An 18,529-nucleotide genomic window follows, 5' to 3' on the forward strand; every position below is an offset into this window, starting at 1 on the left:
TAATTTCCTATTTCAATTAAATTTAAAAATATATATATATATTTTTTTTTAAAACACTCCCCACCTTTATCCCCTATAAACCCAACATCCCGCTCCTAAAACATTTATAAAATTTGAAATTTCTTAAATACTTCTTAAAAAATAAAATATTACAAATTACAAAACATAATACAACGATATTTTTACATTTCGATATTTTTTATCTCGACATTACCTACATCGATATTACACACACTAATCAAAAAACGATATTTAATACATCGATATAAAAAACAGCGATGTTTCTTACCTGCGATATTTAGGTGTCGATATTACTGCATGTCGACATCATTGACTCGATATTTTGACTGTGCACCATAGGGCACATGTTTGTTGCTATTACATTTAATTTGTGTGACATTTAGAAGGGTGTAGCTTTAGCCTTTGAAGGTTGACACTTGTTCACCCAAACTAATAAAACACTTTACTACAAACAATCTCTTGGGTTTCTTCAAAGCACTGATGGGTACCTAAGGCGGAGAGGGAAAGTTAGAAGTGGAAAGGGAGGAATAAAGGAGACATGATGCTTGCCTGTGTATAATCTGTAATACTCTATTCTAATCCATAGCTCTAAGAAGGATAGAACATGGCATGAGAAGATGATTTGTTTTTGATGTCTATGGGCATAGAAACTGTTGATTGTGCATTGTATTGTACTTTTATGTATAGTATAAATAAAACAAATACAATGGAAGTAAAGGGCCTAGGATGCCTGAAGGTGAAGACATCATTTGTGATGTCTTGAGTAGTGCATTGGTTTGTGGGGTGTCAGTGAGTATTCAGGGGTTTTAAGCTTTAAATCATAATCATCTGCCAAGGGTGCCAAACCCATCACAAACCAGCCTTCCTAGGGCTCATAACACTGGTCGACTTAGCCCCACTAACAGGCCACCAACACCTGCCAACTGTAGTGTGCCTAAACCTCTAACCTCCTTCCTGCAAGCTCTCCCCTCTCTCATGGTGTCTGAAACTCCACATAGGACTATCGACTCTAGCCAGCAAGTTCTTCCCTCTCTCATGGTTTCTGAAACTCCTCTTGGACTCTTGACTCTAGCCGACCCAGCCCCTCCACCATGCTACCAGCTCCTGCCAACCAGGGCCGGACTGGGAACTGAAAGCAGCCCTGGCAAATTTTGGAAGACCAGCCCCCGCCTGGCGCATTTAGCGAGCGAGCGCAGCGAGCGAGCCCGACCACTACTAGGAGGGTTTGGGGGGGTTCTCCCCCCACGAAAATTTTGGAAGAAGACAGACGAAAATGGTGAATTTTACAGCACATTTTTCATTACATATTCAATTGTATCAACTTTCAAAGCACAGTAAATAGTAGATGATGACCTTAAAGAGCTACCCATCCAGTCGTTTGTACCCATAGACATTCTTTCAGAGAGCACCAAAAATAGACGCAAGTAATGAATCAGAGAGAACAAAGTGGAAGTGAGACCAGGCAGGACTACTAGGGGAAGTTTGGGGGGTTGTCCCTCAAAGAAAATTATGGAGACAAAAAAGCCAAAACAAAGCATTTTTCAACACATTTTTAATTGAATGTTTACTAAAGGAGAGAGTTTACGGATGCATATTCTTTAAAGTTCTTTTAAACTATTTTGAGTGTTATGTGAAGCAGATTAGCAGATACGTATGTCCATTTACTTTGAGAAGTTAGTAATTGGCATAGCCCACTGCAATTGTATCAGTAGCAAATAGATACAGACCCTACCACCAACCATTTAGCCTAACCATGAACATGAAGCATAGGTTGTCTTCAAGGGCACTTATGTGACAATTCACTTGTGTGACAACTTGTAGGACACTTTATGACAGGCATGTGCTTTACATGTGTATCTCATGTGCCCAGACTTTTGTATCTCAAAAGAACCTGGAGGGGACTAGGGAGAGTAATCACATTTAAATGGATGGATATATGGAGGAATGAATGGATAGATTGATGAGCTTTGATGAGATGACAAAGATGTCTGCAAAGGATATTCTAATAGTTTGGCTTGTCAGCTTTATCACAGTATATCTAAGATAAAGCCTTCGCAGGTTCAAAATACAAACAGTGAACCATCGTATATTATAATCGCACAGCCTATGCACTCATTGTGTTAATGCATTCAATTAAAAAATCTGAGTTTACAATCCGGCATATCTGTTCCGTCTCCCACCCGTACAAAGCCGACTAAAAGCTTAGTAGCCATCTCCGCTTCTTGTTAGGGCGGACACAATGCCTGCGCGCACCAAATCAAAAATTTTAATTATGATGATTGTCATTTTGCCAAGGTATTTAAAATGATCATTTGCTCTTAGAAGGGTAGACACTTCCTGTACGTCTGTATGGTCACCTATCAGCATATACATAATTTTCCCATTTAACTAAGAATTCAGATGTGTCCCCACATATATCCCATATATGTATATCTTGGCAAAGATTGTTCAGGGTCTTCTATGCATATTAAAATATTATCTGCATTTAGCAAAATCCTGTCTTCCTTGGATGACCCTTCACCGAAACAAATGATCTACACAATAGCACTGGTCCCATGCAACTGATTGTTCAATAACCTGTGTAAACAGAAGGCGCAGAGGGGGCACAACTGCCTTGTGCCCCTTTGGATGGGGAAGGGCAAAGACAGACAAGGTCCTATTAGCCCAGACCGTCACCCAGGTGTCCTTAGTTAGGACTTTCATATGCTTCTGGAAAAGTTCACCAGAATTCATCCGGGCTGGTAGTTGGAACAAAACCAGTGCATTGAGTCAAAGTCTTCTTAAAATCAATAAAGACAAGGGCCCACACTTATTGCAGTACTGGGATCAGTCCAAGTTGACAATTAGACGTCTTAGTCTGGAGAGTGTTTCATACTGCGACCGGGTATAAAGGCTACGGCGTTCTGGTCGCTGTGTATCAGTGACTGAACAGCTTTGCACAATCTAGTTGCCAGAATTTTGGCCTAGATTTTAGCTTCCAGGTTAATGAAAGTAAAGAGGCAACAGGAGGAGCATTGTGCTGGGGGACGTCCAGGATAACTAATATTTTTGCAGCACATGAATCATATGGGCGGCAGTCTCCCTGCCTGCGCGGGCCGGCCCCAGTGAGTGAGTAGCCCTCGAACTGCACAACGCTCCCCCCCTTGTTGCTCTAATCATCAGAGGTGCAGCTTGGGCGAAGCCAGAAATAGACTGTGGCACTAATGACCTTCAAAATCACTCTGTGTAAGAGTAGGAGCTGTCTCTAAATTGCTACGCAGTGTCCGAAAAGGAACGTTTAATGCTTGCACAAGTGGTGCATGAAGTTAAGTTGCTGATGAAAAGCTACTAAGGATACATATAGAAGTCATCATATCTTATTCAAAGACTGACATGCCTTGGCAATCAAAACCGCATCTACAAGTTAAAACAATAACAATGGGGCAAGCCCATGGGTTAGTAGAGCAACGCAATATCAGAAGATGTCTATCGGGACTACAGACTGTAGCACACACTTCCCAGATTACAAGTGAGCACGCAAGGATATCCTGATGGGCACAGGTCACAAACAAGGTATTGTAACACATATAAGGACATTCACTAGATAAGACAGAATTAAACAGTTCCAGAACTAGGACAGCCTTCAAGATAGACAGCTCAGCCAACACCTTCTTTCGCTCTCTTATGCACACTAGACTATGGCAGCAAAACTTGCCAGAGCCCATAACAAAGAGTTCCTGAAGATCTTTGAATTTTGCAGTCTCTCTTTGTCGAGTGGATTCACTACAGAGTATAACTAATAGTTTTAGCCAAAATATTATTTGAAAAGCCTGTGTGGCTTTAGAGCAAATGATCAGCCTCACTTGTTTATACAGATGTCTTAGGGTACGTTTGAGTTCCTGTATTTCATTTATGGGAAAGACGCATGTGTTCTGCCATCTGTAGGTCTACCAAAGGATGTTTATGCAAAAGATAACACAAAGGATTTGCAGAAAGTGTTTATACGGCACAAGCCTTATTAAATGCACCAAGATGTAAATGTGTCGACAGACGTCATTTGCTTCACAAACATAAAGCAATCCTTTCTTTTCGATTAAGCAATAATAAAGTGCCCAGAAAGCCTTTATAGTAAGGGACTTTCCCAAGCAGTTGTCTCTCTCAGTGAGATATTTAAGCCCAAAGATAATTCTACAAAGAGAAAGAGGCAATTTGCAAGCAAAACCAACTGGAAATGACACAAGAGATCTCTCTGGGTGAATGCCTGTGCCATCCATCTTAACAGAAGCTATTAAAACTTCCCCTTTTCTCTTAATTTAAACGTCTTCCCTATGCTTCATGCCGCTGTGGGTAACGCTTCCCAGTTCCTGCGCACTGGGACACTCAAACATAAATTCAAATTTACAAAACGAGCACAAAGCTTAACATGTCTCTGGAATGAATCAGTTTCTGTCATTATTACATGGTGAGACTGGAGAGGCCTACTGCCCAGTGCTTAGCTCCTACTGTAAAAGGGTCCCACAAACGGCACAGGTAGGGAGGAGGACCGAGGACGGGCGGACAGCGCCTCTTTGTGACACTGATGCCGTTTTGGCTGGTTGAAGGGAGTTGGTGTTACTTTCAGGGCGAAGTAGAAGGAAAAGGCATCGAGGCTCAGGCAGCACCAGGGTTCACAAATCCAGCATGTCACACTGCATGTACATCAGTCTGCTTCTGTAGGTCATTCAAACCCTGCACTGGCACTGCACTTCATGACTAGCAGCAATGAAAGTCCCTGATGTGTGCTGCATGCACCTAAGAAAGTACAAACTGCTCCCAGATAAATGGGAGGCCTCAGTCAGGCTGCAAATGATTTACCATGGAGCGGGGATATGTCCGGAAGGATTTCGGACGCCTGCATGGGATGGGACCGGACTTCACAACTGATTTAATTTTCTATGGATCGATGTGTACACTAGCAACCATTGCTAGTGTACACATCATCGCTGCCGCTCCAGTCCTCATATGATAGCCTAGAGCCAGGCCAGCTAATAGTCTAGTATCCTTCTAAAGAGTTGACAGTGGACTCCTTAATATTGTAAACTGGTACTACAGTTGAATCATAGAGGGTATATCATAACCTGTTCAAACTAGAATATACACTGCTTGCACTTTTATCATAAACAGCTCAATATATGACTGGATTTGCCCCGCCATACTGGCAAAATGACCAGTAAATACATTAGATAATTTCAGGCACAGCATTACTTGTTAAAGTGGTGTCGGTCTGAATCATAGGCAAGACAAAAGATTTCATAGGGTAATCTAATATTTGACCGAGCCTGCACTGGACCGTTTAAGCTCTCAGAGGTCTTAAATGCTTTGATATTCCAAAAGACCATACTTTGTGATCACCAAAATTGTGCAAAAACTTTGTTTTCAATCTGCTGGTTGGGATGAGCGAATTATGGGGCGCACCTAGGAGGCGTAGGACAGATGAGTGAGACAGACATATGTCAAGTTAGTGTGTCACTTAATGTACAGGTTTCAATCTACTTTCCACAGGTTTCAGTCTATACTGTAGTAACATACTAAGGAGCTGGCACTTGGGTCAGTCGCGGGTGGACGTCACTTGCAGCTCCAAGTCCATGTATCCTCAGATACCCATTTGAGGAGGGTAAAGACAGAAGAGGGTGAAGAGGAGATAGGATTTAGAGAGTGTATGGCAGCATGTTAGGAAGTGTTCTTGCATTGCAATGAGACTTTACATACCAGGGTTTCTGGTATGGCTCTATAGTTGTACATACCAAGGTGATGTGTATTTTGGCCTGACAGTGGTGCTGGACATACCTGGGCAAAATGTTTAGCATTAGATTATGTGAGTCTGCACTACTATTTTTATGAAAGGGGAATCTACACAAATAATTGCTGTTTTCATAAAGTGTTATCTTAAAGCCGAACGATTATTGACCGCAAACATTCAAACAAATGTAACGTAAGAATGGCTCCGCAGTGACTTTTTTTTAACCAGGACACAATTGGAACTTCAATAATGCTAAAGGAAACTTTTAAAATCTGATTATAATTTCAGTAGAATTACGATCTCATAACGTTTTTATCTGGGTAATATTTTATGTTTTTTATTAACTGAAATAAATGTGTCTATCTATCCCAAAAAAAAAATACCTGGGCAAGAGCGAGTCAGGAAGGATTGCCCAATGGCTAAGAATGATCAATTCTGGTTCAACAATGCTTCACACACCAGAGGAATCTGGTTTCTGGTATGATTTCTATATCCGCACATTTTGTTTTATGTCATGACAGTGGTGATTTACAGTTTTAAAATATTATGATAGTATGTCCTTGTCATACTAAGGTAAAGTGGGCACTGTCACTTGGATGTATATGCAACCTGATGAGCAAGTGAGCCCTGAGATATAGTAATAAGTAAACCTTGCCAGTTGCACCATCCCGAACAGGAGCTCTAGTAGCTTAATCTGCCATTGACTCTGTGAGCTTTCTCAATTTACAATTAGCAGCACTTGCCACTTTGAGGATCAGTGATCACCTTGACAAGCTGAGAGTATGAGAAGTACTCTGTCATGCTGGAATAATAACCCTAGCAGCCTAAAATAATTTTGGATGGTGTGTTTAGTGACAGAGGAACAGTGATGGACAGTGTATTCTGACATACACTTTTGTTCTTGCAGCTTGTGATTTTTATTCCCCTTTTATTCGGTGGGGACATTGCCTGGGATAGGCACTGCATCACCTGTAGCAACCACATTATTCTGATTTCCATCCACTTTTGTTCTGCAACAACATTTCTTTATGGGCATATCTGTGTTCACTTAGAAGGGATTTTGCTACTCGGTGGCCTGCTAAACCTAGAACTATTGGGATATTTTACTATTGCTCTTTTAAAACAGTTTTTAAAACATTTTGCTTTTCAACAGCTTATTAGCATAGCCAGTAGGTCTTGGCTTTGGGACCTTGTATACATTTAGCCATGCAGCACATTATCCTGGGTGCTACAACACCTTCTGATACTTCACGTGCCACTGGTGAATGGAGAGCCTAAGCTGCATGCCAATAAAGGCAGGAGAGGCTTGTATGGGCCACAAGTGGTGAACAAGCTGTGAGGTACTACACCATAAAGACATATAAACAATATTAAAGCTTGGCAGTTATGCTAATGAAAACAGTGTAAATGTACGCTGAACTCACTCCGAAGGTATCTGAGGGGATATTAACCTCAAAGAGTATATCAATTACATTTTCTACCTACTCAAGGGTCACATAATACATATTGGTTTGCAAACTCCCAAAAGTGGAAGCACTAGCTGTGTCTGTGGAGAATGGGTCACTCACTGTCCCTAAACATCCATAGCCAAGCAACACCAACTCTCAGTGTATGAAGCATATCTAGGCGTCCTGTGGCACCATGATCTCCTGGGAAACTGAGGTAAAAAGCAGCTGCAGCCTGGGAGCCATGTTTGGAGCAAAGATGGGCACAGATTACTGTGATGATAACAGTGCAATAGTAATAAAAGGGAAGCCCAGACGGATATCATATACCGTAGTATCAGCCCCAGTCAAAAACAGATAAAAGGTATTGAACTCTGGCCCTAAATTAATGTTTATATGAGCTCTCTCTCTCTGTAGAATTGAATTATCTAACTATGCAGTATTGCACTGATGTGGCTTTTTATTTTTACGTATTTCAAAATATTGCTAATAATACTCCGCCGTATCTCAACCTCAGAATTTGTTATTGCACACAGCTGTGTACGACGGAAGCCTGCTTTTAATTTGCATTTATTCAAGCAAGCTTTGCTGCAGCGAAAAAGTTGTCAGTCTAAATTCGCGTTTTTGTAATTAATTGTTGCATTGTTATTTTCATGGAGTGTGTGTTTGCTGTTGGATGGAACTGCATCTTTTGAAACACATTGTTATTTCTGCTTTACCGAAAAGGAAAGAAATGCACCTTACAGCTTTATCTTCTGCGCTCTGCACATTGAATGTGATACGTCTGTGCTACTCACAGAATTCAGCAGTAATCTTTTGCGCACAGAATGCACCAGAAATAGTATTACAAATGCCTGCTTAACTTGGGTGACAATAGGTCAAATACAGTTGAAGTCATCACCTAGCAGATACAATTCTGCAAGAAGGGCCGAGGATATTTATTCTTCGAATACAAGAGTCAGATGTCGGAGTGCTAATGTATGCTAATTAGACCTGGTAAGTGTACCACCTTAAACATGTCCTCTTTGTGCACTTTTTACGGTAAGCTACCAGTGCGTTTCATGCCGGAATGTACTAGTGCAAGCTTATATACGTTGAAAAGTGAACCTCCATAATGTGGGGGAGAAAATGATTGTAAGCATTAATGTTGTTTTTGCAAATGTAGAGTCCAGAAAACTCGAGGCTTTATTTTTTGCAAATAACAGAAATTACGACGTAAAAAGGTGTATGTTTTTATTTTATTTCCTCGTTTATCTAATTTAGTTTCACAACCACATGTAATGTTGTTTATTTTGGGGCCTAACCTTTTGCTTTTCCTTCAGGCCCGGCCAGCAACTCAGTGCCATGATCAGGGATTGCACATTTGCATTCAAAGGAACGGACTCACCTGCGGGCGGCGGCAGAAAGGGGGTCTAGAGCTGTAATTAATTTATGGAGTGCCTCTCCTCAGCGTCGTCTCTCTGGCCTCTGAGATCATGAGGTCAGATGCCTGCCTCCTCGACCGGCTCGCCTCTTCAAGTCACGCGCACTTTTTGTGATGATGATCATGCGCAATGAGGCTCGCGCAATAAACATTTTATTGTGTGAGCCCCAATGCGCATGATCATCATCACCAGACCCACCCCTGCTAAGGGAGAACTGTTAAACCACGGCGCGCTCCCGCGGCGGCGGCAAGAGACATCTGAGAGCTGTGGGCGGCATGTAGGTGCAGCCAGGTGGATTTTTTAAAATAAAATAAAATTGGATAACGAATGTTGGCTGCAGCATCAGCAGCAGAGACACAGCAAAGTACTAATCTGTCTGTCAAAACAGTGAGACTAGTACTGACTCACTCACGTCGGTCGGACTGTCAGTCACGGTCGAGGTCCAAATCGGCCCCTGCCCAAAAACCGGCCCCCTGTCTCTAAACCGGCCCCCACCCCCTCCAGCCTACCGGGGGATTGCCCGGTGCCCGGCATTATCAGTCCGGCCCTGCTGCCAACAGACGTGTTCCTATAGCCCTAACCTTGTGCCCGCAAAATCTCCCCTCTCACAGGGATATTGAATCTCCTGCAAGGGTTCATGATACTGGCCGACTCAGGCTCACTACTAGGCTACCAGCACATCCCATCAGAATCGTTCCCACTCCTCCGGCCCCCTGCCCGCAAGAGCATCCCTCCTTTAGGGATTTGGATGCTCTCCACCGCAGAGCTACAGAACTAACCCTTAGCATCCGCAACTCCATTCTGGATCTAAAGAACCTTCTGCCCCCATAGAACTCTCCTTCTTGAACTTCAAGCTCTCGCAGAACTCTACTCTCCCCTCTTCCTCCGAGCTCCCATTCACCCTTTACCGCTATCCCCGAGACACCTGCGCCCTCGCATGCAGCCTACCTACCTCTCAGAGGAGGAAACTCTGGCCCTCCTCCGAACCTAGAAACCACCCCCCCACAATGCCTAGCCCTCTCAACCTCACGAGGAAGAAGTTGCAGACCTCCTCATTAGCTACAATTCGGTCCTGATTATTCCATACCCCCAGATCTGAGTGACGAACACCCTATCCCCACGGTTGCAACCAACCCCAACAGATCAGCTACCCTCTGCGAGGATTGATTAAGAGCAACCTAGTGCTAGTATCCATCTCTGCCCATACTCTAGACACTCCCTCTGACCCCCCCACTATCCGGCCTCCTAATTAACTGCCGCTCAGCAGTAAAGCATGCCTCCGATGTCGCCGATCTCATCCTGAGCCAAAAATCGGACTTAGCAGTCTTGACTGAATCTTGGCTCAATGAATCCTCGTTGCCCTGCCCAGACCCTTTTAGTCCCGCCCAATTACAACAGCGTAAGGCTGGACAGGCAATCCCATAAAAAAGGTTAGGTCTACCCCTCTAACCTCCATGGTAATGAACTTCTGACTGATCCTACAGACTCTTGTGAATACCTTGCACTTTCCATATGTAACACCACCAACCAACTGTGCAGACTGCACATCTTTTACCACCCCCCAGGCACGAAGGACACCTTCACCGACCTCCTCATGGAAATCATCACAGCCAAGGCCTCCACTAACACTAATGACATTTTCCTTGGAGACTTCAGCTTGCCCTTCAACGACCCCAAGGACCCTCAAGTCAATGTCATCAGAGACTTCTTGGCCAACCAAGCCCGTACACAAGCCTGCTCACTCCCAACTCACTCGAAAGGCACCTCTCTGGACTGGATCATTGCCAAGGATCGAGCGGTCAAACTTATCTCTATAGACCCATGTGATTGGGCTAACCACCACGCTATCAGCTTCCTTCTGCCTGGCACCCACAAGATTTGGACACAACAACCTGTAATTCCCAAACGCTGGGTTAGAGTCACCAAGAACCTTGACCACGGGAAACTGGCTGCCCGATGTGAGTCTGACTACCCCCCCATCTCACCAAGTTCAATAACCTCACTGATCATTATTCTACAGCTATAGCCCACATTCTCGATTACCTTGCTCTGCAAAAACAAAAAAGAACCCAGATCAAAGATTGGAATCCCTGGTTCAACGGTTCCCTCAACATGGAGAGGAGATCCCTCCGGCAGTCAGAACGTAACTGGAAACAGCACCCATCAGCAGCCCATGTAAAACTGCTCCGTCAGTCCAGAAATGCCTACAATAGGAAAACCCTCAACGCAAAAAAGAATTCTTCAGAAAAGAACTGGAGAACGCCAAGAACAGACCTTGCAAGCTATTCGGCCTGGTCAAACATCAATCTAACAAACTGGCTAAAACCTCTAAAGAAACCCCTAAATCTCTATTATCATGCGAGGAATTATCCTCCTTCTTCTGTGATAAAATCACTGCCCTAGGAAACTAACTTAATTCCGCAATGCGCTCCCAAACTACGCCTGCTTTACTACTTCTCTCCGCACTGCCCTCCCACACTTCACCCAAAAACCTTGCGCACTGGTCCAACTTTAAAGTCTATGATGAACACTGTCTCGAAAATTCTTTCTTCCTTAAACCCGAACAATCATTGCAATGATCCTCTCCCATCTAACTGCCTAGCCGCCGTCTCTCAGGCGATCATCCTTTCTTGAACTGCAATAATCAATGCATCCCTACTACCTCACTCTCTCAAAGCCGGTCAAGTCGTCCCCATCTTAAAAAATCTATGCTGGATCCTGCTTCCCCTGACAACTATAGACCGATATCGAACATCCCACTCCTAGCGAAAGTTCTGGAGAAATGTGTGCAACAGCAGTTGAGCCAACACATTACCAACTTCCACCTACTTGATGACTTCCAATCCGGGTTCAGACCTGGACACAGCACAGAAACCACCCTCCTCCACATCGTGCACGATGATGCCCTTGACCAAGACAAAACCTGTCTCCTAATCCTCCTAGACCTATCCTCTGCATTCGATATGGTCAACCGCGAAATGCTCTTGGATCACTTCAAACTCCAGATGGGATAGGATGGCACCGTACTTGAATGATTTAGGTCCTTCCTCCAGAATCGTTCACAGAGAATCCTAATCAATTGTAACTAATCCACTCCCTCTCTGATCACAGTTGGAGTCCCCAAAGGATCACCCTTGTCCCGTACCCTCTTCAATCTTTACCTTTAACCGCTCACAGAGGAACTACGTACCACCAACAATGCCTATCACATGTATGCCGACGACACACAGATCTGCATTAAAATCTCTTCCCCTGAGGACGTTCACTCCCTGAACGAGGCCTTGATGCTGATGGTGCATTGGCTCACCTCTAACCAGCTCAAACTTAACACAAAAAAAAATGAATTTCTCCTTATCTCCCCACCCAAAACCAATTCAGACATTCAGGAATGGATCAAGGCTATCACAGTGTTAAACTGCCCTCCTACCATTGTGGTCCTCGCTAAATCCTTGGGAATAACCCTAGACTGCAACTTGAATATACTTGGCATATCAATTCAATGGCCAAAACTGCCAGATTTCACCTGAGCTACCTAAAACACATAAAACCTTTCCTCAACACCCCTGACCTAAAAATGGCAACCCAGGCAGTAGTCATCACCAGACTAGAATATGGGTGCTCTACCCTTGTAGGTCTACCCAAGAACTATTTGGCCCTATTGAAAGCCTGCCTCAATGCCACCGCCAGACTCCTAACAGGTTCAAAGAAATTCAACCATATCTCTCCCCACCTCAAAGCTCTAAACTGGCTTGCTCTCGAGGCCAAAATGCAACTTAAGCTGGCTTGCATCACTCACAAGGCTCTATACTCCAAGTCCCCAGCTTTTCTCACCCAGAAATTCGTGATATCCGGAGGAGCCGGAAACTCACGATCCGCCAGAGACCTTTTGCTCCGACCAGCACGCTTGCGGAGAAAGAAAAACATACAATAGGGCCTTCTCTAGGGGTCGCCCCAAGAATATGGAACTCACTCCCGTCCACCATCAGAAAACTTCAATATTTGGCACATTTTAAAAAGGAGGCCAAAACTTTCCTTATGGGCAAATTCCTTGCCTAACACTTGCATTTCAATCACCTCAGTGATATTATTTCTCCTTCTATTACGACATTACCCATGGTTCTTCTGGATGAGACCTATCCGGCACTTCTGGGCATCCCATTCGGGAATTGAGACAGCTGTTCTCTCATATAATGTATCTACCTGTTTTTATCCCAACTGTATCCGGGTATGTAACTGCCTATTATTTCTTTCCTTGTATAATGCATCTACCTATCCTATCTGAACTGTATACACCCGTCCTAAGACTGTTTTTACCTCCTGTCAATCATGTAAAGTGCTCTGATACCCTCACGGGTCTGGTTTGCACTCTATAAAACTTTAAAATAAAATAAAATAAAATAAATCATAACCTCCCTTCAACTACATTTTGTAATGTAGTTGCCACGCCTTGGCAAATTCACAACCTACATCTGAGGCAGACCCGATTAAAGGAGATGCTGACCTCAACCGATGGTTGAATGCCTCGCTTGATGGCTTCATCCCGGTGAAAACCTTACAGAAGAGGGAGAAACGAATTGGTTCCGCCCCCTGGTTCACGGCTGAGCTCCGCCTGCTTAAGAAAGGATGCAAGAAACTGGAAAGGGCCTGGAGGAAGAAATTTGATGCTGCCAGGCGTAAGGACTACTGGACAGCGATTAGAGCTTATAAAGCAGCCCTCCGCCTGGCAAAAGCACATTTCTTTGAGGAGCGAATACAACTTGCCTCAAACTCCTCCAGGGAGACCTTTAAGGTGGTGCAAGAACTGCTAAAAGTTCCTGAACCAGCAGTCACCCGTGACCCTGAGAGGTGCAAGGAGTTGGCCAACTTTTTTCATATTAAAATTGTAAAAATACTAGACTCTTTACCCCAGGTCGCTATACCTCATGGGATCCAAGAAGAACCCCCCCTTATTGGGATAAAAGAGTGTCCTTTCTCCCTTGACACGTTTGGCCCAGTCTCAGAAAGTGAAACACTAAAAGCCATAGCTTCCATAAAAAGCGGTTCCCCCACGGACCCAGTCCCTTTTAAAATTCTAAAGCAAGCGGCAATCGCGGTGGTAGGGCCCATTACGGACCTGATTAACGCTTCTTTCTCTCGTGGTTTGGTGCCACCCACCTGGAAAAAAGCCGTGGTCAAGGCTCTTCTAAAAAAATCTAACCTTGACACGGCTGAGCTGGCCAATTTTAGGCCCATTTCTCTGTTGCCAGGCCTCAGCAAAATTGCTGAGAAGCTTGCTAACCATCGACTGTCCAACTTTCTAGAGTCGAATGGTCTGCTCCGAGACTCGCAGACTGGTTTCCGTCCCGGCCAAGGCACCGACACGGCCCTCCTGGCGGTCGTTGAGGAATCGAGGCGCATCTTAGATTCGGGAGGATCAGTGGCAGTGATCCTCCTGGATCTGAGTGCGGCATTCGACACCGTCGACCATCAGGTGTTGACCCAACGGCTTTCAGGGGTGGGTGTGGCAGGTGCCGCCTTGAAATGGCTTTGCTCATTTCTGGAAGACCGTTCCTATCAGGTCTGGGAAGGAAGCAACAAGTCTCCATCTATTTCTCTCCAGTGGGGGGTGCCGCAGGGCTCGTCTTTGAGCCCGACATTATTTAATGTCTATATGGCCCCCCTGGAGGATGTGGTGACCCCTTATAACATCAAAATCATCAGCTATGCTGATGATACTCAGCTGGTGGTCGCCCTTCCTCAACTGGTGGAGAACCCTGACTTGTTGCATTCATGTCTGACGGATGTCCATACCTGGATGAGCAGTTCAGCCTTGAAGCTGAACGGCTCTAAAACAGAGATTATGCTGCTTGGAAACAAAGCGCCACAATTGTCACCATCATGTTGGCCAAGCTGTATGGGTGACTTCCCAACCATGAAAGAGGAGATCAAGAGCCTGGGAGTCTGGCTGGAGCAAGATCTCTCCCTCAGAACTCACGCCAAAAGAACTGCGGGAGTCTGTTTTGCCCTGCTGCGGGCTGCGCGTAAAATTCTTCCGCTTCTTCCTTTTCCATCAAGGAAGCTGTTGATTCAGGGTTTGATAACATCTCGCCTAGATTACAGCAATAGTCTGTTTCTGGGCGCCCCTGAATCTACTTTTAACAAGCTTCAGCAGGTGCAAAACGCGGCGGCCAGACTCCTTATGGGTATTCCTCGAACAGAATCTGCCAGACCCGCTCTCAAGGCACTGCACTGGTTACCAGTGCGGGAGAGAGTAAAGTTTAAGGCACTGTCCATCGCTCATAAAATTCTCCAGGGCGGCGGGCCTCCTCTTCTGGGGAGTTTGGTAGTCCCTTATAAAGCGAACAGAGCGCTGAGGTCTGACCAGAGGTGTTTGCTCCAGGTACCGAGAGTAAAAAGATCGCGCACGGGCGGGAGGCGATTCTCTGTGCATACAGCAACGCTCTGGAACTCCCTCCCCCTAAAACTTCGCGCTGAGACCTGTACCCTGCGTTTTCGCAGAGGTTTGAAAACACATCTGTTTCCCCTGTGAGTCGTTATTATTATTTCATGGTCCCACGGTTGATGCACTGTTCATAGCGCCGGGATGCCTCAGGGTAGCTGTGCGCTATATAAGTTTTAATAATAATAATAATAATAATAATAATTGGGTGTTACACCTCTCCACTATGAGTTAATACAAAGCCACAGTTAGTGAGGGTCATTGCTTTCTCATTGAAAATAAATGAAACAATGTATGTAGTTGAAGCAGTCTGCTTTCTTCTATCAGCATTCTGCCCCTAGAGAAGAAAAAGACATACATGAGCCATGCACCAATATATTACTTGCTAGCTGAACATCTCAAAGAGCAGGTGTGAAACTCCCACTGCTGCATACAAATGAGTATTTACACATCAATTGAAAAACAAACACCCATTACTTACATATCTTTTCACATCATATGACATTATGTCATAATTGGCCCAACATAAAGATTCCTAACAAAGTAATTAAAAATAAGCATCAACCTACCTCATCTTACTGTAGGCAGAGCAACTAAACAAAGAATGTTGGACCTTTAAACAGTACCAGCAACTCTTGAAACCAATGTCTAATTTTTTTTTTAAGTGTCTTGAAGTGATATTCTGCCCTTCCGCTATCCAACACTTTCCCTACTGTTGCATTGACTGCATTAACCGGAGTGAGAAATGTAAGGTTCAATATTTTCAAATAGTTTAATATTTTAATGAATAATAGAATGTTTTTTAATGTAAATGTCATGTTGTTGGTAGATGTATATATATATTTATTTGTTACATGCTTATATATTTTTTAAATTATAAAATACATTTAAATTAATAGCTTATTAATTGTTTTTACAGCATATATATAATAATTGTGTGTTCAACTTTTTTAAGTTAAGTTAATTTATTATTTTTGTGAAAATGTATATTAAATCTATTTATTTTTTAAGTGAGTTTATTTAATACATTTAATATTTATTATTTAATTTGTATATATATAAAAAACGATATTTTTTACATTTATATTTATGTAATTGATATTTTTTTGATACTTTTGTAGGATGTAGATATTTTTGACATCTATATTTATGACTATACTGTGGTATGGGATGTTTTGGGTGTCAATGTTTTGTCATTGAACCGTGTACTGGAGTGGCGAAGGATGTGACTCTAAGGTAAGTCTATTTTGGATGTTTAAAATACTAACTTTGCATGTAATGATGTAAAATGTGAGGCATTTGGTTACTGGGACAGAAGTACGCCATTTTGGAGAGTAAACTCTAAGGGGGTCATTAGGATGATGGGCGGACTTAGTCCGCCCGCCATCCTATTGGGACTAGGGACCGCCCGCCATAAGGGCAGGGGTCCTGTGGGTGGTATTAGGACACGGCTGCCACAGTGGCGCCCGCATGCTGCATTTATAACATTGTGGCGGGCGGTGCTCTCTGCACCGCCCGTCACAATGCCATAAATGCATGTATGCATTTGCATACACAATGCCGCAGGCACCCCGCGGTGCCTACCGCATTGTATATGCAAATGCAGGGGGGTACCACAGGTACCCCCCGTGTGCACCCCCCACCCCTCCTTAACTTTGGGGGCCCGTAGGGGGCCCCCAAAGTGAAGACTGCATGCCTTTCTGTGGCAGCATTGCCGCCACGGAAAGGCATTGAAAAATGCCCATCATAATATGGCTGGCGGTGTCTGATAGACGACCGGGGCTGAAAAGCGGCGGACGGTCTTTCCATCCGCCGAGGTCCCCCCTACCATACTAATATGGCGGGGGGGGGAACGAGTGTAGATGTCGGTCGGATTGCCCCCGCCAGGCTGGCGGTGGCTACCGCCAGCCTGGCGGAGGCAATCCGCCTGACATCATAATGGGCCCCTAAGGGTCTGATAACGGGTTTAAGTGGTAGTTATCAGACATGATAAAGATACCATGGGGTATGTTGTAGGTAATAACACCTACTACGTGGGGATAAACATACAGATTTTGGTGTTTAATGCACCAAAATCCACATGGTACATTAAATACCGTACAACTCCACATTTTTTTTGACCTAACAAAATTTAACGAAGGTTGTGTTATTTAACACATCCAATAATTATCGGATGTGTTAAATAAAACATAACTCGTAATTCCCACCCATGCCTAAAAAGAGGTTTACAAATGGGTCAGAATTAAGTGACCCAATCGTAATCAGGGCCTTGGTGTACACACACTGAGCAATGGCAATGCTTGTCAGTGCTGAAAAAACTTGTCAGTGCTTACAAAACTGACAGCTTATTATATTTTGTTCTGTGTGTGAAGGTGAGGTTTCTCTTTACAGTAGAGTGCAGTGTGACAGTGACACAGTAGCTTTTATTTCAAAATGGCTCACAGAGGGACTTTGAAGTTGATGGCGCATCATTTCGTGGTTAAAGCTTATTTATTTAGTTTATATTTATAAAGCGCAACAATCATCCCCTATGTGATATCACACTGCTGAATGATTCCCAACGTTTGGGCTGAAAGAACCCCACAAAAAAGATCAGTACAGAGGGAATTAAACTGAAAACAGCCAGGTTTTCAACCTCTTTCTAAACTGAAAATGATCAGCAGTGAGGTGAAGGTCCAGGGGAAGGCATTCCACTGGACTGTAGCCCGATACAACACGCATTTGCAATGCAATAGGTCCCTCATTTGCGAGAGTTTGAGCTATTGGCATTGTAAATGATAATGCTTATTATTTATGTGTTTAAACAACGTGCGTAAATGCTGCTTGCAGGTTTTGTAAACATGTAAATGAAGGCATTGCCATTTACAATGCCAGTAGCTCAAACTCTTGCAAATGCAAGACCTTTGTGGCACTCGCAATTTACCTTTCAACATCGTAAGCGATTGCTACAAAAACTATAGACATAGGAAAAAAATGTTTTTCTATTTTTTTTTACTTTTGAAGCAATTGCGGCACTTTCGCTTTAGCTTACGATGTTGAAAGCTAAAGCGCGGGTGCCGCGATTGTGATACAAGTAAATAAATAGAAAAAAATGGCAGCCGCATTTTATTTATTTACTTTTGTTACAATCGCGGCACCCGCACTTTAGCTTTGAACATCTTAAGCTAAAGCGAAAGTGCTGCATTTACTTCAAAAGTGAACAGAAACAAAAAGGCACATATTGTTTTTCTATTTGTTTACTTTGAAAGCAATTGAGGCACCCGTGCTTTAGCTTAAGGTGTTTAAAAGTAAGGAGCGTGTGCCGCCAATTTAAAAAAAAAACACATAAATAAACATAAAAATAAAGGCATGCACCCACGTTCGGCCAGCAAATAACAAATGAAAAGTGAGGCCGCCATTATTCTTGCTGAGGTGTGCCGCGCTGAATAAATGGGAAAAAAGC

Source organism: Lissotriton helveticus, chromosome 2_2 (assembly GCF_964261635.1).
Source record: "Lissotriton helveticus chromosome 2_2, aLisHel1.1, whole genome shotgun sequence".
NCBI lineage: Eukaryota > Metazoa > Chordata > Amphibia > Caudata > Salamandridae > Lissotriton > Lissotriton helveticus.